This window comes from Cygnus olor, chromosome 2 (assembly GCF_009769625.2).
Source record: "Cygnus olor isolate bCygOlo1 chromosome 2, bCygOlo1.pri.v2, whole genome shotgun sequence".
NCBI classification, from domain to species: domain Eukaryota; kingdom Metazoa; phylum Chordata; class Aves; order Anseriformes; family Anatidae; genus Cygnus; species Cygnus olor.
The window spans coordinates 31,182,715-31,203,465 of NC_049170.1; the positions used below are offsets into that span (position 1 = coordinate 31,182,715).

At 37.5% G+C, this 20,751-nt stretch overlaps 1 long non-coding RNA gene across 2 annotated transcripts; it reads right to left on the reverse strand.

Moving 5' to 3' along the window:
• Positions 1-2,547: 2,547 nt before the first annotated feature.
• LOC121065463 lies at positions 2,548-16,467 on the reverse strand. Of its 2 annotated transcripts, XR_005817081.1 has the most exons (4): positions 15,145-16,467; positions 7,905-7,979; positions 6,923-7,113; positions 2,548-2,655 (listed from the first exon to the last, which is right to left on the reverse strand). It is a non-coding gene; the product is annotated as an uncharacterized LOC121065463 (long non-coding RNA). The 2 variants fall into 2 exon arrangements; XR_005817080.1 differs by lacking the exon at positions 2,548-2,655 and having other exon boundaries at positions 6,325-7,113.
• Positions 16,468-20,751: the final 4,284 nt, after the last annotated feature.

Below are 20,751 nucleotides of genomic sequence, written 5' to 3' on the forward strand. Positions count from 1 at the left end.
ATATAAATTCACATTTTTGGAATATGGAAATACTCATAGTGATGAAAGTTATACTAAGTGCATGTGGAATGTGTGCTTCATTTTTTAAGTGTGTGGTTGTTTTGTGTTTTTTTTTTGTATTTGTTTTTTTTAGCAACGATGCCTGTGAATTTCAAGATGATGAAGTTTAATGGGCCCTGGAGCCTGCTCAGATCTAGCTGCCTCAATCCAAATGCTAATGTGCATTTAGAACTGTGAGCAGAAATACTCAGAACCTGAAAGACTCATTGATCTGGTAGGAAATATTATTTGTGCCAGTGAGAGGAGCCACTGGCTGGTTTATGTGATTGAAGGATTGAGAACATTGACCCATATGACGTGTAACTTGGTTGTAGATGGGATTCCACTGTGGAACTCTCTCTGACATTATAACTGTTTTTAGATGAGGCCAAGAACAGTACTTTTTGTGTAGCCTGAACTGCCTGAGGTACAAACAAAGAGAGCAATCCAGCAGTCACTGTGCTGGATTCCAGAGCTGAAGAATGATCTAATAAGAATGTTTTGTATTCAGATCCTGCACCCCATTTCAATGCTTTCCCAGTGTGGTGCAGGATAAGAGACCTGCTATTAAAGGCAACTAGCTGTTGTACACTCTGGCACATACAACCATTAAAAAAAAAACTTATTATGGGTGTGACAGAGCCAATATTCCAAGTTTTACAGAGAGAGGGGAACTATTAAATGACCATTCATGATCTTGATGGACTTCTGCCTTAAAAGAAATAGCAACTTGTGACCTCGCATTCTTAACAATGAAACACACACACACACAAATACATTCATAGTAAAGAAAACATAATTTATCCTGGGCTTGGCTGATCTGACAGTATAGAACAAGGTAATCTCAGTCATGCAGTTTAGCTGAGTGTTATGCTACCCATCAAAATATAAAACAAATATAAAACAAAATGTAAAACATTGCTATATTATTGAGAGTCAGCATAATTTTTAATTAGAAGATGTGTTTTGAATGTTTCCTCATTTGATGTGCTAAATAAACAAGTATTTTTGAAAATACAAAAACCAGATAATTTATGGGCAAAACAATGAAATCCTCATTCCAAAACCAAAATCAGCCAAGCATGAATTCTGCCCTCAACTCTGCTACTGCAGCTAATGTGAAAACTAAGAGACTGCTTAGATAAGGCATAATTAAAAGACAAAGTCTGTTTGGACTGAAAAGAAATTAAAAGAAAAAGTCTGAATGGACTTTTCAATTATCGGCTAAACACCTGCCAGGGAGAATAATGCAGAGCTAGATTCTCTTCTCAGGCCCAGTTATAAAGTGCCATCTCTAAATAAAGCATATGTTAGCATGAAGCACAACACATAAAAAGAAAAAGTAGTGTCTAAAATTGAAAGAGAGAAAGTCAGGATGAAGGTGGGATTACTAACAGTTTCACAAGGTTTGCTACTTAAATTGATTTTGTTTAATTTTTTGATTAATGCCCTGGCTAGACCACAGAAGTATGCAGATAAAATCTGCAGCCAACACAAAGATAAGAGTCATACATTAGAGGACTGGGTATTTGTGAACTGAAATGATTCACTGAATGTCATCACATTCAGTGATGAGAATCACAAAGTTTGTATTGAAGTCTAAGAACTTGTTTTGAAAAGATTTGGTAGGGTCTGCTCTGGAACTATCAGATGATTGCAGGAGGATACAAGCTACCAAAGTGATGCTTATTTTAAGGCAACACTAGAGGATGAGCAGTAAATTCTTACTGTGTAATTTTGCGAGACCTCATTGGCAATACTGTATACAACTTGTGTTCAAGAGAAATTAATTTAGCACTAGAAAAGGTGTAGAGATGGAAAACTGGGATAGCCAGAAGAATTTATCATATGAGAAAAACTAAGTTCAGCTGTTGTTAATTATAATTAATTTAATTCATTTTAAAATACATTATTAATTATTATAATTAATTGTAATTAATTATAAGTCATTTATTTAATTATAAAATTAATTTGAGGTGGGCAAGTAAACATCAGGAAAGCAGAATACATATTTATAAGCCAACAGATAGTACTGGCACAATAATAATTCAGCAAGCAGTGGTCATATATTACTTGTGACTGGAAACTGAAAGATAGTGTCTAGCCATTAGCACAGTAACCTTCTGATGGAAGTTTTTCTTCAGAGCTGAGACACAAAAAACATAACTGCTCTTCAGAAAAAAAAATAATAACCAACTGTGAAAATATATGGTAACTATATCAAACAATTTGAATAGATAACTCAGGAGTACACTTCCACTCCTATGTTTCTGTCTGATGAACTCACTTGGAAGGATAAATGCCCATCTGGACATAATTTTTGTTTCTAGAGGCCCATTAGCTCTCTGAGGAAACAAACTATATTACAAAAGCAACTTTTTCTTTGTGACAGTGAAGTCTTCTGCAAATTAGAGACAGGAGCAGAGGAATGAACAGGTTGACCATTCCCTATTGGATAACTATGAAGCCCTTCACAACAAAGGATACCATGTCCCCTTCTGACCCAGCTAAAAGTCTACTACCTGTTAGCAATTTCAGCCTGGCAAAATGAATTCTTGTCAGGTGTTCAACTCTGAGGGCCAAAACTCAGGCTGTCTAAAATCACGCTTGACTAGTCTGAAATGAAAGTGAATTCAACATTAAAGAGTCATAATGGTACAATTGAAAAAGTATTGAACTAAGTGGTCAACTTTTATATATACATAGACTTTGGGAATACTTAAAAGGTTTCTAAGGCTCCTTTAAAGCTAACATTAGTTTTCTACTTAAGGTCCTCTGATGAACAGCATTCTATAGTAAATTTATGTCGTATAAATGAATATATCTATGGTTAAGCAGGCTTACAGAATAGTTCTAAAGAAACATTTTGTTCCAATAGTTTACTCATGCCTGCATGATGGGATATATGCAGGAAATCTTTTTGAAGAAAGAGACTATTTACTGAGGAATATTGTTTAATCCAAAAAGATGCAGAACAAAGTAACCAGAGTAAAACGATGTTTAAAACAGATTGCTTCAATGTTAGAAAACATAACACAAGTCAATTCTTAACACTGTTGAAGAAAGGAATAAAGTAATTCTTATTCCATACTTGGGCTGTCCCATCTTAACATTTTTTCTGTGTCTAATTAATTCATTAAATTTAAGCGAGAGGTTCTGACTTAAAGTTCCATATTTTCATTTGAACCCCTGAAGGAATTCATCAGAGAATGGCCCTTAGACCTTATTTTGCTAAATTCAGGAAAAGTCAGATTTCCTTCAAGATTAACAATTCTTTCTTTCTTTCATAAACAGTGAATTAAAAATACAAATATCAGCTCATTTCTGATCCTTTGCATTGCTAGGATTTTGTTCTACATGCTCAGATCATTCATTCATTCAAAAAATGCATGTTTAGTAGCTGTTCAAAAAGCAGATTAAATCTTTTAACACATTATTATTGCACTGCCTCAATAACCTTAGTTTACCAAAAAGGACTGTAAATATGGCACTAGAACCAGCTGCATCACATTTACACAAAAAGAAAACATACTGGATTGTTTAGAAAAAGAGGCATAATATAGTGGCGATTGCTTTTCCCTATATTTCAGAATTAAGAGTTTGAAATACTGTGCTTGAAGTCCCATAAAGCTTGGTATGCTTTGGGAACAGCACACTGAGCTTAATTTGGGCCAGGCTCCTTTTTCCACTTTGAAGGAACAAAATGAGACTTTAACAGTTCCAGGAGCCTCTAGGTACTTGTGAACTGAGGGCTCTAAAGTATTCACATGGGCAGAGCTCAGCCCATAGTATAACGCATATTTGAAGGAGCCTGACTTCAGAACAAGATTGATCTGTCTCCCCTCCTACCAATGCAGAAACAAAATAGAAATCAGTTTTCCCCTCTGATTGTCTACTATATAAGTTTTGAGGTCTGAGACCCTTCTTGAACTAATATATGCAAGTGAATTGCAGTTATGATTCATATCATTTAGGGACGTTCACAACTCAAAAATCAAAAAAGGATAAGCATTTGGAAAGCACAGTATGAGACAGTAAGTGTGGAAATGGTAAGTTTCATCAAAAATGTTGGGGAGCCATGTAAAATTTAAGTACAAAATGTATTTAGGTACAAAGGCAATAGGAATCTTCCCTACTCATTCACCTCCCAAACTAATAGGGTTTCATTTCCCAGCATGGATCAATTTCAGAAATTCGTGTCATGCAGAACTATGTAGCTCAGGGCTTTTAGCCAGGAAATTCTGCAAATTTGTCCTCAGATTAAATGGTGCCATGCAACCCAATCACATTACAGCTTTATTTAAATGCTTGCACTTGGCAATGCCTCTGGCTGACGATGCCTTGTATTTTTTGGCTCCTGCAGAGTTTGTATTAGAAAAACATTTTGGCAAAATTGGCATTTACTGTTTAATCTCTTAAAAGGGTATAGAAATAAAATCCCTTTAATTGTGCTTAGGTATGCACAGGTCTTGAAATATTGAGGTCTAATTTCTATAACATGAACTAAATATACAACATGGACTAACTTCCTACCCAGACAGTACGATCTTTCCTGATCAAAGATGAGGATGCAGAAGGAATGCAATAAAATTGCATCAGAGAAGAAGCTTACTGCTTGGCATTGCTACGCAGGGGTTAAAGACATGTCTACATGGCAGCCAAGAAGTATGATTTAAAACTTGTTTGAGGATGTGTGTGCAAGCTGCAGCTAGCTGGTCTATGAATGATAAACATATAGCCACAGCAGAGCAGAGTGTGGACTGAAAACTTAATCTGAAACTCTGGGCAAATATTTCGATGGCTAACCTGCACTGAACTCCAAGCTACCACAGACAACACTTAAGTCATAGGATTTATGCTCTTATCTAACCATGAGTACAAAAAATCTGACTTCAAACAGTGGGAGGGAAACAGGGAACAGAAGGTTGTTACTGGGCCTTTTCACATGAAATTGTTTCATCAGTAAAACTAAACTGTTCAGTTTCTGTGATACTAATGCTTCTAGCAAAATCCCTAGCATTTCTAATTTCTTGTTGCAGTTGCTGAACAGCATTTAGAAACACTCCCTGGGCTGGGATTTTTCATGTGAAATTTCAGAAGAGAGTTTAGACGTGTTCTTCCTTAATTGACTAGATCCACATACTGAAAACAACCTTGAAAACCTGGAATAATAGTGCCTGCTTACTTCAACAGACCCACCCATGATTGTGTGCTTTAATTTTTCAAAAAGATGTGGAGGTAGGCCTGAGGAAACCCATAAAAATGTTTGGTTTGGCTTTCTGGCAGCTCTCCCCTGCTAGAGCGCATGAAAAGCAATGAGGATGCAGGATCCTGCTAAGTTTCCATAGAATGCCTGACTTGAACACCACAGAACATTCTGTACATCCCGTAGTGGAGTATCGGATTGCTCCACTCACCCTAGGGACTGCAACAAGCAGCAGCAGCAGCAGGTCGTCAACTGAAAACTGGAAACCTGCCATCTTTTAATTAGTTTCTCTCTACTTCATAGTAATCTGGTTTAAAATCCTATATAAAGCAAGGTCAGATTTGCTGTACGAGCTCAAATAATGCCAAGACAAAATTTTAATTGTGTAATTAGCCAGCAACACCTTTTTAGATGGAGTAAATATCATCTCCTCATTAACATTAGGGAGTATAACATATGGCTAAGTTTTGTTCTTTCCTATTCTTAATGATTGTCCAGATAAACAAAAATGCTTCCCAACTGACTGTGCATTCAAGAACCACTTTTTTTTCTTTTTTTTTTAAAAAAAAACCAAAGACAACTGCTTTTTATGACATAACTTGGAGTTGGTCTCAAATTCCTTCTAGATAGTCTTTCAGATACAAGGACCAAATTCTCAGTCTCATACAAAGACATTTTAAGCCACTCCACTTTCAAGTGATTTAAAACCAAAGTGGTTTATGAGCATATGCTACCTCATACAAACTGTACACAAGACCTTAAAGCAGAGGATATCAAAGGCATCAAAATCTTATCATCATTTCACAGACTGTTGCTGAACTGAAAAAGAAAGATTAAGTGTTACTTAGTCACACAGCAAATCAGTTCCTGATTCAGGAGCAGAATACAGGTCTCCTGACTACTGATCCAATAGCATGGAGGCAAATGTCCTCATCCGGATCTAAAAGGAAGAATTCTTACATCTGGTCCCTTTCCCACTTTCAGCGTCATACCACATTGCTACTTGTTCAGGGTGCTGGTTTTAAATGTGATCCTTGCTGTGCATTAAATAATAATGATAACAATAATAATAATCAGTAATTTACAGTGGGTGCATTCATATTAATGCAAATTAACGAGGTCTTCTGTAAATAAGCTGCAGTATATTTTGTAATAGAACATAATCCTAGTAATATGCCCTTGCTACAGCTCTCTGCTATTAAATCATTGCCAAAAAGTGGGGAAAAAACTGCCAACCTTATGTGCAAATTATGAAGTGTGTAGATTCACAAGATTCTGCCTTATTGACAACAGCAAACTATTTTTGAAATAGACTGATTTAGATAGCAGATTTCTTTAAATACATTTATTTTACCTTGCAGGCTTCATCCATTTGGGCAGGAAATTAAATTTTCAGCTAGTGATCTTTTTCACAACACCTCTTAAAATGATATTTTTGTATGGAATGCTAGCAAGAATAGCTCTGCATGATCACACCCCAAGAATAAGTTTACAATGCCTGACAATACCCCAAATATTTCAGTAGGTGCAATGCATACAGGCACTTGGCATTAAGTCAGAACTCCAAGTCCCAACTCACAAAACAGCACAGAGCTGCACACAGAACTTGGCAGGTCTGGGGCTTCAACCTCACCCCAAACAGTCAGACAGGCAAGCAGCCAACCTTTCAAGAACTACCTTGGGCTGCTGTAGAACTCCCAGCTCTCAGCCTAGACCTTTCATCAACCACTGGATCATCCCTCCTCTCCAACGGATTCTGTTCTAATGGGATGTCTTGCGGGATTCTTCTCCACAGTCTTCTCACTCTTTAAAGCTCACTCTTTAATTCCAGTCCTCTATGCAGGATCCTGCTCTCCATCATTCACCCACTTGGGGAAAAAGAGATGAGCTTGAGGTTTCCCATTCCCACAGTAGATTTCTTTCTCATACTTACAACATTCAGACTTGTTTATCTAACCTGCAATGGCTTAACAACCATGACAAGTAGTATAAGTTTCTCCAGAGATAAACAGCATTAGTAAACAGGGAGAAAAGGGAGCTCATTACTTTTTACTAATGCTTTCTCAGATAGGGGCAAAATAGAAGCAGTTCTCCTACACCTGAAAATGATCCCACACCAAAATCTAGCTCATATCTTTGAATGTTCTTTGCACTCGGTTTAAAGAATATTTCTCACTGCACGGACTGTATCTATCTCAGGATCTCCCTGATTTTGTAACCAAAGCTTTCTTTGGAAAGAGTTGGCTATAATTTTTCCAATGAAAAGTGACCAAATGTAATAAGCTCACGGAAAGTCATTCTAGTGAAATGCCCCCCCTCATTCTTTTGCCATAAAACAGAACATTTTTGGTAAATGCTGAAAGTTGTTTATTTTAGAAAAAAAAATAGTTCTTTGCAAGTCATTTATAAAATCAAGACACAGTTCAGATTTCAAAATTTGTGGGAAGTTTTGGGTATTTTTTTCATAGTTCCTATTAAATCTTTGATACTTGTCTACTTGCTCCCTCTTATTTCTCATTAATAAGCAAAAGCGATGACATCAGAAATTGTTAGAGATTCAGCATACAAGACCTTAAATACTTTTATACCTTTAGGTTGGAAGGGAAAAGGAATGTAAACATTAACAATGCCCTGCAATCTAATTGAGAAAGTGTTTTACCAGTGTCAATCCAGAGTTTTCACTTGTTCCACTGAGACAAGTAGACTTCCTCATTGTTCTTTCAATTTTCACTCACTTGCCAAAGGGGGGAAAAAAAAAAAAAAAGATTCTCTTAAGATTGTCTTCTTACTGGAAATCCACCTTCATTTTTCTTTTTTTTTTACAGTGCACTGTAAAATCACCTATACTTACTATCATGAATTAGACCACATGAAGGCAAGAAACTCTAGTCTCTTTTCTATTAAACTGAGAAGAATTTGATTTTTTTTTTGTTCAAGATTTGTCTTACTAACAAGTGCAACAAACACAGAGAACACATGTGAACTGACATTGTTTATGCCATGTGGTGACCAGAAGTTGTCAGATAAATAAAATAAGTCTAAACCAAACATAAGAATCAAAAAGAAGAGAAAAAATTAAATACGTAAGATAGCTGACAGGCCAAGAATGAGACAGAATGGGTGTACCTACACTAGTAAATTAGGCATGTCAATCCTGGCTGCTATGAACAGGTTTGTCCTGGCCCAAGACCATACTATTAAATTCTCTCACCCTGCAAGTACAAGACTGCATGTAACGTACCATTTGGAAATGGTCACTGGTGCATGCCAACTCCTGCACCCTACCCAGAAACTGTCCAGTGCTACTAAGTGGCCCAAATTAAAGCCATGCTGGGGTTGATGTAGCAATTTAATAGTACAGTTGATCAAATCCCAGCACCCAGGAACATTGCCTTGACTTGTGAGTATAGTTGCAGCCAGTGAAGCCATGCTGATCACTAATAACAGGTACACAACGTCATCCTTCTGCTTCTCTGCAAACACCAGCAATGTTTCAGACATATGGCTTGTTGCAATACTAGCCCTCTATTTCTCTTATTTAATATGTTCAAGGAAAAACGCAAGTCAGTGGCAAGTCATCCTCTGAAAGATGGAATCATTTGAAAGGAAACAATAAACAAAGGAAGCAGAACCAAAATGAGAGTTAAAGATATCACATCTGAATTTTCCGCAGGGCTGCCTTGGAAAGCGTTATTTTTAGGATTATCTTTGCAATCCTATGGAGAACTTGCATGGCTGCTTTTGCTGTCTTTTTAGTTATATATTAAATATATAAGTACTGAAAAAGAAAATACAGGTTTCTTAGGCATTCCTTTGCACTCAAGGTCATAAGTTTTCCTACCCATCTCTAAAACTTCTGTTTGATTTGGGATTATTATAGGACTTGAGTAGAAATACCTTTTTTCCTTTTAAACTTATATCACAAGGTAGATTTAGCAAAAGTCATTTTATTGGTTAGAAAGAAAAGAAAAAAAAGTAATGATGGATTTAACTTATGGTTATATCATTAGGAATATATATTTCAGGGCTGCGACCTTACAGCTGCAAAATATAGAACTACTTTTACTTCACAAGCATTTGTCCAAACATTTTCTTTCATTTTGATCCAAATAGTTTCACACCAAGTGAGTTAGTCTTTGACTTTCAGGTTTGAGCAAACTGAAAATTTCAATCAGTTCCTCAGCTAGAGTAAATTGGTGTAGCTCTACCATGGAGCAAAATATTGACTTCAATGGAGCTACACCGATTAACACTGGGTGAGGATCAGATCCTGATCGAATTGAAACTCAATTGAAATTGCTGTGCTTCACCTGGTGTTTATTCGCACCTCACATCAAAACCATGCAAAGCTATGAATTTTGCATGATTCTTATCCAAAGCCACACACCATATATGCTTAAAATTGAGTTCAGGTCATTCAGGAGTTCCACAATGCTAAGCAAATCTTTTTATAAATATGGTTTGCGTTACTAGTTTGTAACAAAACTCCACACCACCTGACTTTTGTGTGGTCTGGTGTTTCATTGTGAACATTTTGCACTGCTCTAATGAAACGAACTCTGAGACAGGCTAAGGGATAAATAAAAAAAATAATAATAAAAAGTTTCTATTCAGTGTTTTACCCACAAGTTCTTCAATACACATACAAACTGTGACCACAACATCAAACTTCTGATGTCTAAAATTTGAAACCTAATTCTCTGTTAAAACACTTAAATAACACCGGTATGATCTTCTAGTAATTTTATGCAATGGACTCCAGCTCTCATTACTGGAATTACTGCAAGTCAAACCACTTTGCCTTAAGACTTTACGTAGTCTGGGATTTCATCATAGCTTCTAAAGGAGCCGAGACTAGTTTTCAGAGATATTTACGAATAAAAGTATCTGAAAATGCAGGTAGCCATCTAGGGCCAGATCCCATGTAGACACTGGGCTCTTTAGATTGGTACAGGAAATGTCCTTTGTGTAGAGCTCACCCAGTACTGGCCAAGAAGCAACTCACTGACATGAACATTTTCACTCTCTCTGGAGTTTTGGTAACAGAGTGACAGCTCTGGGCCTGTGGGATCATAAGCCTGGAACAGAGGGTTGCTAACCTAGACAGAAGTATTTGCATGCACTCATACATTTATTGCATGTACAAGAGTCTGCTGCCTTGCCTTTTCCATGCAGGAAATGTGTATACCACATGCACAGTAGGCCAGATGCCTCCACGAAGCTTTGAACTTATTGTATTTGCCCTGAACAGCTGATTTGTGCATGTGAGGTATATTTGATATACACACACAAAATGCATGTCTAGGATTTCTGGATTGCCTGAGGTGAAGTTTTCAGATAGAAAAAGCAGATATATTCAGGGAAAGAGTGACAAATGGCAGCCTCTTGCTATTGAGGCAATAATGCTTATAGCTTCTTTCACTGCACTGAATAGAATAAGACAAAGACAAGACGAGCAAATACTGCCATACAGATGAGCCTATAATATGGTGAGCAGCAATAAAACCCTTCAGGTGAGTTGAGTATAGTGCTTCCCTGTGGGAGAGTGCTCTAAGCAATAGGTTTCTATAGTACCATGCTTTCAGCAGGACCATGCTGAGCCTTTCAGAAGAGATAAGACAGGAATGTACTCTTTGATACTTCTAATCAGGCTTTGGAGGAAGACGAGTACCTACCAGCTCAGAGTTAGGCAGCTATAGCTATACAGACAACCAAAACTCTAGCCACACAGGAAACTTATAGTCTACAGTGAGAGGCCACTTGAATTTAGGCAGTTTTAGGGTTAGATGGCACTAGGAAAGAGACAGTCTCCCAGATTCATGTGGCTCAGTTCCATGCAAGAAATCCCCTAATCTTTTACTGAATTTAGCCTATGATATATTACATAAATTTAAGAAGAACTTAGATACCTACAGCTTCAACAGGGAAGTTTCATACACTCCTGATTTTGTTACTGTGACTCTCTCGGAATGCTGCCATCTTCACACAGCTGAGCCACACAAGATCTGTTTGTACCTAGACCTCACTGTGCCACTTCAACCTATCATTGCTCTCTAAAATACATAATTTGGCACAAGACTGAACTCCTCACAAGGCACAGAGCCAAGGCCATTTCCTTAAAAACCTTTATTGGAAAGAAAATTTATTATTTTGTATATAGTTCAATGTTTATGTTGTTCCCATAGCACAGGACACCTCGTGAAAAATGTTTTCCTAATCTGTTATACCTCCAAATTATGTATTCTATCTTTTAGCAAGCAGACCAGCTAAAGAAGTTCTGTGTATTTCTCTCTCTTCATTTAAAGATGTATCAGCATGAGATTCATCAGATGACAGCAGGAGACCAAACAGCTGTATGACTCCCCAGCTACCAGTAAAGGTATTCTTCTAGGAAAAAAATAAACCAAGGGAATGAGTCCATGGATTTCTGCTTCATGATCTCCAATGTCTTTCAAATAACCCTTGTATAGCTCCTTTGCTGTGATTTTCAGATGTGCTGTCTACATCTTTGCAAATCTTGTCCTTAGCACCCGATTTCCATCATGTCCTGGTGTTCAGTGGTTTTAAATGTAAGCAGCCACAGCTTGGCTTATATAATGATTGGTTCCATGTTATTACAATACTTCGATAATCTCCACCAGGGATCTGACCATTAAATCAAGCTGTAAATTAGACAGATTGGATCAGCATTTTTCTATAGAGAAATAGCATGTTTCCTTATCCACTATAAGGACTTACTGTTGGCACAATTCTTCAGGCATGAAGACAAGAATGTATTATACTGAACGATGGTACAGATGCCTGAACAAAACATTATAATAGGTCACTGATTTCTCTTGGAAACATCTAGTGCTCTTTGAACTGTACCCACCTTGGTACTCTAACTTTCACTGTCTTTCACAGAAGAAAGTGATGTAGGAACTATGAGAAAGGAAGATAAAAATATCTAAGCTTTCCCCATTTAAATTTCAAAATGTGAGAGAATGGAGAGAATGTTTATTCTATCCCTTGGGAAAATTAGTCCTTTTATTGCCAGCACCAAAACCAACATCTTCTTATGCGGTCTAGTGTAAAATGCTTCCATGGGTCAAAATTATTTGATGAAAACTATTTCCAAAGTCTTTCTATTTTTGTGTCTTCAGTGTGTCCATTTACAGAGCAGGAGAACTCTAAAACTTTTGCATAGTACAGTGTTTAATTTTACTTAGGCTACCATCCCTTCCCAGTCCCATAAAAAGATTTACGTACAATACATCACAGAGACTATAAACTAAAGACAAAGACTTACACAATGCTGCTGAGGTAATCCTTTGTGCTCTGCACATACCGGTGCTGTATAATATTTGAGGAAAAGCACAATAAACTATTTCAGACATCTGTTTTTAAGGTTGCAGAACACTACAATGTAAAAAACAGACACTACAAGCACTCACATTTCCACTGACTTCAAATGATCCTGGATATTCAGTGGAGAGCACCAAACTGAGTAACTGCTCTCCCAACTGACAACAATAGCATGATGTTAAATGAGACAGATACTCATGCTGCCACTGTGTTGTACTGTCATGATTTCTTTGCTCTCTGCATGATGAAATAGCTGTTAAGCAGAGTTTGACAACAGTGCATTTGCCTTATCATATTTGCTGTTAATTCCACTATTAGGTACTGTATCAGATTTCAGTGCCCTTTTTCAAAGAGCACAGCATCTGCTTACTAGAATTTGCCTTGTTGTCTCTAGTCAATAGACAGCATAAATTCTAAATAGAAATGCTTATTACTGTAGTTCTGTGCTTTCTTCCAATATACAAAATACTTTATCAAAAAATAATTCAGGCATCATGTAGCAATGAAGCTGAAACAAAGCAGCTTTCGGGCAGCTGCTCAGCATTCCTCCTTCTGCCTTGTTTTCTTTTCTATAAATGAAGGGAAACAAAGGTTCCTGTTTGTTCTCTAAACCTCCTGCCCATAGCGCAGCAACCTCAATAGCAAGCCAAAAGAACAGTGGCCATAAAGGACATAGCTGGACTTAGGTGAAAGCAAATGCTTCACTAAAGTACATTGCTTCTTTCAGGGTAGTAAAGCAAATAAATGCATTGTATCATCTCCATAGCTTTTAAGAGTCACTCAGACTCGCTATCATCTGGAGCAGGATGTTTAAAAAGCTTTCCTGAAGTTCAGGTCTGCATATTCTAGAGAACATAATGAGGTAAGGATGACTTCCATATTTTTGGTCCAAAGAAGTCTAATTTTCCCTTAGTGAAAAGGAGAATTATAAGACTCTTGAGCTCCAAGGTGACTTCCACAGAGTTCATAAATGCTTTTTTTTTTTTTTTTTTTTGGCTGCTGCGGCTTTCTACCCTCCTTTTATATTTTGGGTCTTCAGTTTGTGCATCATGACAAAGAATGTTGCAAAGTACTCTAGAACTTCGTGAAGCAAACACAAAGCAAACATATTCAGCTCCTTTGCAGTACATTGCTCAGCAGTGGGCTTCCTGCCAGAGCTCTGCATAGTGATTTTACAGCATTCCAGATCCCAGTATGAATACACTCCGGAGGTTGTTGTAGTTTTGGTTTGGTTTGGGTTGTTTTGGGTTATTTCTTAAGGCTCTAAAAATTTCTTGTAAGTTGGCCTGGCTTTTGTTTTCTATACTTACACAAATTATATAGAAAAAAAAATAAGCAGTAACTACTCTATATCTAATCAGATGAAAACCATACTGTATACCATACCATACTTCTTTTAGTTATCTGTGAAAACCTGCCAGCCTCTCTGCCTGTGCTACAAGATATCAGTCAACAGTTGTTAGCAAGCTAGACCATGGGAAGTGTATGTCCTAATATTGTGTTCCTTCAGCTGAGGATAGCATTTAATTACAGCCTAGGTAATACTGCTTAAAAGCTTGTCTTTATTCACCCTGGTTCAGGGACAGGTAAGTGCATATCTAATGTCTAGAATGAACACAGGCCATGGCAATACCCCTTAATTTCAGAGTAGATAGGAAAGTGCTTTACAGCTAAGGGTTTGTCTTCTGGACCATTAATGACTTGGGACTTTAAAAAGACCTCTATGTGAGTTTTGCTCCGAAAGCATGTTTAACCAAATCCATATTCTGATGGTAGTACACCAGTATGGGGACAGATCTGGCTGTTGTCCAGCCCCCCCACCCTTCCTCCCATGTGCTTACTCTCCCAGGGAGTGAGATCTTGGAGGCCCTAACAGTATATAATTTATTTTATTTTTTGAACAAACTTCCCACTGGTGTGATCTGTTTTGATGAAAAAGTCAGAATAACCCAGACATCAGCTTAACACAGGGCTAGCCTGAAAAGGACCCAATGTCTTTATGACCAATTATGGTCAAAGAAGCTTTTGTTTTGATAATAGCAGGTTTGACGATATCTGTCTTCAGAAGGAGGATGTAATGTTTCCTACATGATATACCTTCTGTATTGTCTTGTTTTCCTTTGTTCTCTCTTTTCCAGGTTCTATTTGCTTCTCAAATTTTTTCTTGGGTGATATCCCATTTTTGTTTCATAGCTTTTTGTCCTTAGAATAGCAGATCATTTATATTATGTGTTGGGAAAAAAAAAAGGGGGGTTGTGGATGTTCTGTCTGTCTCCTATGAGTATTGGGACTAAAATGTAAAGGACCTTCTTAAATACCTAACTTAAATTAAAAGAAAAAAATTTGTTAAAGAAACTTTAAATATTTGGCACTAGGTTCACTACTAGAGAACTTGCTCAATATATCTAGTTCTCTTCATGGTTCATTATAAAAGTTCTTTTATACTCCAGACAGAGCATTTGAATCTAAGCTGATTTTTGTTCTCCATTCTAGGTATTTTATAGTCATATAAACTTTATCTACCCAGAGTAAGGACAAGAAAGATAGGTGCTCACCTATGCAGTCTTCTGGAGGAGGAAAGTCAAATATGTCCAGCTGCTGGCAGTTGAAGCTACACCTGTTGCGCCCAAAGGAGTTACTGCAGGTTTAATGTGACAGCTGAAACTATCACTACCAGCTGGAAGGACTCAGCTACTCAAAGTGTTACGGCAACCAGCAGAGGCTGGGCCTAGCAGCCAAAATGTGTCCAGCTATCAAAGCATTTCACTACAGTTCTGTCTCTGCAAGATACTCTTCAGGTACAAACAAGCCCACTCGGCCAGCAAACCAAAGTGATAGCAAGATCACATGAAAACAGCACTGAAGTAAGCCAAAAGCCCTGCAGAGAAATACATACATTAGTACAGGCTCAACACACAGAAAGGTGACTTTTGGAGGGAACTGACTGACTCCTTTTGGAGTCCACACTAGTGATCTTAAGAATTCCTGCAACAGAGCATAGCTGACCACAGCTGAAAGGGGAAAGGCAAACTCTTCTATTTGCACAGGAGCATGGGAGTGCAGTAAATGCAGGGTAAATGGCTTGCCTTCTTCCACAGACACTTTGCAGCAGTGAAGGAAAGTCTATATGGTGCAGGATGCCTTTCAAAATTCATGTGTGTCTTTACCTTGGAAATGTTTGATTTTTCTCTGCATTACAAGCTCCTCAAAACAGGTAGCTTTTTACCAGTGTGCAATCATCAGAACACAGAAATATGTGCAGATGCATATGAGCAGGGAAAAGGGCTGCACAGCCATGTGGATGCAACTGCGCCATGGGTCAGTTATGTAGGACATCCAATCAGTGTTTATAGATGGATTTCTCTAAAAGGTCACCGTGTCATTAAAATAGTGTCTGATTGCACTTATTACAGTGTGGTCTGGACTGAGTGGGGACACTCATCTACATAGCTGAAGTGGCAGATGCTAACTTTTCTAGAGGCAAATATGGACATCTCAGTAAAGAAAATTACTTGTAAACCAGTAAAAGTGAATATCCCTGTGACACTGGTTGTTCTGCTTGGAGCAGACTCATGGGGATGGCAATTGTTAGTTCATAGCACTGATTTCTGTCTGAGAACCTGAATTAGTCATACAAGGCAGCAGGCAGTAAGGCTTTTTGGTGTGCAAGCAGCACTTCTCACCATTGCCTCAGCACCCTACCCTCACTTTCTTCCCAGCTTGGCCAGCCTTGCCTTGGCATGCTCCACCTCTTAAACAAGTTGCATCTTCTTCCAGATGTTTCCACTCTAGGTGTCACAGCTGAGAAAACTGGGCAGTATGAGTAGCATATGAGACTCAGGCATGTTTGTGCCCATGTGGCATCCTTTTTTGACTGCTTTTATTGACCATTTCTATACAAAGAACATTTTCATAGGGATCAAGTTTCATTTCTGAATAATTACATATATGAAAAACGAACTAATTGAATTCCAATGAATAATTCAAGCAGCTGTAATATTTGAATCTATAATCTGCCAGAGTGTTATATGATCTTATTTCCATTTGATTCCTGAGAGGAAGTGCCTTACAAGCACTGGTACATAAAGTTGTCTCTAAACACAGACACCATCCATCGTAAATGTTTAATGTCCAATCATGAATTACAGCACCTGTTTTAAGTGATCAGCTACTAAAGGATATAAAAAATAAGAGGACGGAAATAGGGGTTTCTTTCAAGGAAGATTATTTCCTGCTGTTGAATTTCTACATCTCAATAAGAGCCAAATTCAGACTCTGTTCTTGCAACATCTACTGTGTATAGCTGAAAAGTGAAACAAAGATCTTAGCATGGAATTTCAGTTACAACACCAAATATTTCAAACTTGTTTTGCATGCACAATGATTTAAAACCTTGGCTATCTGTGTACATGCAATACACTAGAAAACAGGACCCATAAAAACTTACGCACTTTCTCAGTGATTTTTGCATCAATCTTGTCTACTATTCCAATTGTTTTTGTTTTTTAAATACCTGATAATTTGTAAAATGTCATTTTTATTACACACATTCACCTGCAAAAAATACACTCCATGGAGCCTCTATAAAAATTTCCTTCTAATCAGAATAATTTCTTTAGTGGTAAGTGGCATGCGATGAGTAATAAAGAGTCAGCATTAAGTTGCAAAATCAGTGGCTTACTAAAAATAAATAAAATACAGAGGAAAATAAACATAATAAGATATAATAGAGAATAGAGGGAGTAAGGTGGGGGGGGAGGGGTGTGGAACCTCACAGACTGGTTTGGAATGATTCACATACAGAAAAATGGGGAAAAATTCACAGTGGATCAGTTTCTCAGGGTGTTCGGTCCAAGTCTCACTGGCAAGAGTGAAGAGGCAGACATTAGAAATATGAAGCAAGGAGAAAGACATTATAAAAAAATGGAGTGAGGGGAAGGACTTTGTGCCACTTTTTCCTTTTGGCCTTTATACTCTACACACATTTCCTTACCCTTACTCATACTCATATATCTGGGGGAAATGTTGGGATTGGGAAGTGATCCATGAGAATGAAGCAGCTTGAAAAGCATTATATTAGTCTGTGGAATAAGTAATACTTCAACCAAATGAAGTAATGGAAACCGCTTCACCCAAGTCATTTAAAATTGGACTGAATAAGGCACTGGAGATTATGCTGAAGGGAACAATTCTGCATTGGCAGGAGTATGGACAAGACTTAATAGATCTAGTGTCCATGTGCCAAATCCTGAGATCCGGATCCAGTTTTTATTACTCTATCATTACTAAAGCTGAACTTCCATTCACATTATTGGGAGCTCAACTTGACAAGGAAAAAATAACCAGGAGCTTCAGTATTTATGCATAAGAGCATGAATGAAAGCTATTGCCACATAATTTTAAAAAATAACTTGCTGCATAATAATTGTAAAGTTTGATTGCAAAAATAGTAGATCTGAATAGAGCACTCTTTGAATTATTCCTTACATCCTGCTCAGGAAACTTGCACAGTATCTAGCTTAATTTGTCAAGACTCACCAGAACTTTTGATTGTGTAAACCCTACTGCTGACTTGAAATAAGTCTGTGTATGTGTATTATTCTCTTCCTAAAATGGGTAAAAAAATCTGTGAATAAAATATTGTGATGAAAATTAAAGTTTAAGTTTGCTTTGTTATTTAAGCATGGGAACAGTATTAGAAGCTGTCATTAAAAAGTAGAGATATAAATATAACCAGAATCATTTTTCCCTTCTCCTTACTGAAGTAATTTCTTTAAATATCAGTGGGGCATTTCAATCTCAATAGTAGGTTTACGTTAAATTGAATCTGTTTTCCGTGGTACAAAATTGTGTGTAAAAGATCAAGGCTCTTCAGAGATTGTGCTAAATTCTGATTTAACTTCAAAACACAACAATACTAATTCCATGAAAATTATTCCAAAAATGTTATTAACACTTTTAAATGAGAGACTTGAAGGTGCTCTTGGGACAAAGACCCATATGTTCCTGTAGGTACACAAAGGCTGGATGCAGTTAAATGGTTCGCATTTTCACTTTGTTACCATTCACACCAATAACTGTTGTCTACTAAGATTATTCCTCACATGGAAAAAGTGAATCAGTACCATGTGGCACACTATGGAATGACAGATAGAAAAATCAAATGCCAAATTGAGTATATTGGGAAAAAATGTACAGAAATACAGATGAGGCAGCAAATTCTTTCTTTATTTGGTGATATACAGAGAGGAAACATACATTCATCCTATCGAAGTTAAAACTTCCCAAGATGGGCAGCAAGATTGGGAACTGTAGGACAATGGAATTTCCTTCTATCTAATAAGAAAACTACAATAAAAGTTAGTTGGAATCATACAAAAGATTTTTAGACTATACTGAAAATTTTCAGAGAAACTTTCCTAAATTTGACTTTTTAGGAATTCTTATTTGTGCTAATTCTGAGCACTAGTTTTTGTAAGTAAGGAGGAGATTTTTCTCATATCTTTCTAGAGTAGGGTTATTGCCCAACATGATTAAGATAAGAAAAATTATTCTCCCTAGAACTATTCGGGGAACCTGGCATATAATCTTTAAAAATATCACTAAATTGAAATGAAACTCACTAGTGAGCACATCCAAATATCCAAATATGAGGGAAAGAGCTGCTGCCTTACAGCAGTTGGAAAAGAGATGATTGTGATGAATTAACCATGGAGGGATTTACAGTTAGTACCTGGGAGTGCAGACAGAGCAATGCATAGCCTGATCCTGACCCTTATCCTGTCCAGATGAGGGCATCTGGTGGGAGGTCACCTTTTCATGAAGAAAAGGTTTAGCCAGTATAGCCAGCTTTATTGCTCCTGGCCACACAGGTCAAAGATGTTTCCAAGGCTACCTAAAAACAGATAGGTCTGTCAAGTCTGAGCAGTCAGTGGGACTTGGGCATTGGTTCCTCCTCTGCATGCCCCTGCAAGTGAGGCCACATTGCACAGCACAGTACAATGCTTCTTCCTCCATGGCCCCCCATGCCCACCTGGGAGGGGCACAGCATTGGGCACATGGCATTTAAAGAGAAAGAGAAAAGGGCAATGCTCCACACCATGCCCTAAGCCCAGTAAATGAAAACCCCCAGCTACAACTTAGCCTCGGCTATGTCTGCCCATCTGGGACACAATTTCCTCCTTTCACAAAGTACCTTTCAAGTACTTTGTCAGGCACATGGAAAAACTGTCACATGTCAGACTGAAAGATATTGAAGGCGCTGAGGAGAAAACAGAAGTGGTCTGACAGAACAAGTATTAGGCAGCGAGTATTGGTTGCACAATTTTAGAGGACAAGTATTGTTTTAAATTGCACCACCTACCTAAGCTGCTTTGATTGATCATGGGGATGGGGAGAAGGACAATAGATGTGCAGAGACAGATATCATTAATATTGTACTATTGCATTAGTACTTCAGTAAAACCAAAGCATGCGTCAAGTCTCACCCCAAGAAAAGTTCAAGCCCAGGAAAAAAAAAGAGTAGTAGCTGCCTAGAGAGTTTATGGTCTATACAGTGACTGGAACTGCTGCATTCCTCCCCAGCTTCAGCTATACCCTGTAGATGCACCTGATGGCTTGGCCCATCATTATTTTTAAAGTAACAACAACAAAAAAGTCTTTCTGCTGCTTTAGGTATGGAAGGCATCACTTTCACAGTATGCTTCATCTGGAACTGTATTTAAGTAAACTCAAGAGAGCATATTCTATATAGGCAATGCAAAATAATGTGTGATTTTTTGTTGTTGTTTCAATAGACAGGACTTGAGTAATGTCAGGGTTTATGGCTTTTATTTTATTTGGAGGGACTACTTTTTAACGGAAGCAGGAAGCAGTCCTTGGACACAGTAAGTCACAATGTATAAATAGCTCTACAGAGAGTATAACAAAGGCTCTTTTGTGCCTTTTTTTTTTTTAACCCACAGAGCCAATAATATATGCAACTTAATAACATAAAAATACTTCATCTCTACTTATGACACCTCTACCTTATAAAAAATTATTAAGACATCCATTCAGAATTTCTACCAAAAGCACATTATTTTCAATGCATCGCTTAGGAGGTATCATACACTATTTGAAATTATTTTCTTTTAATACTTGTAGAGAAATTCAAGCAATTT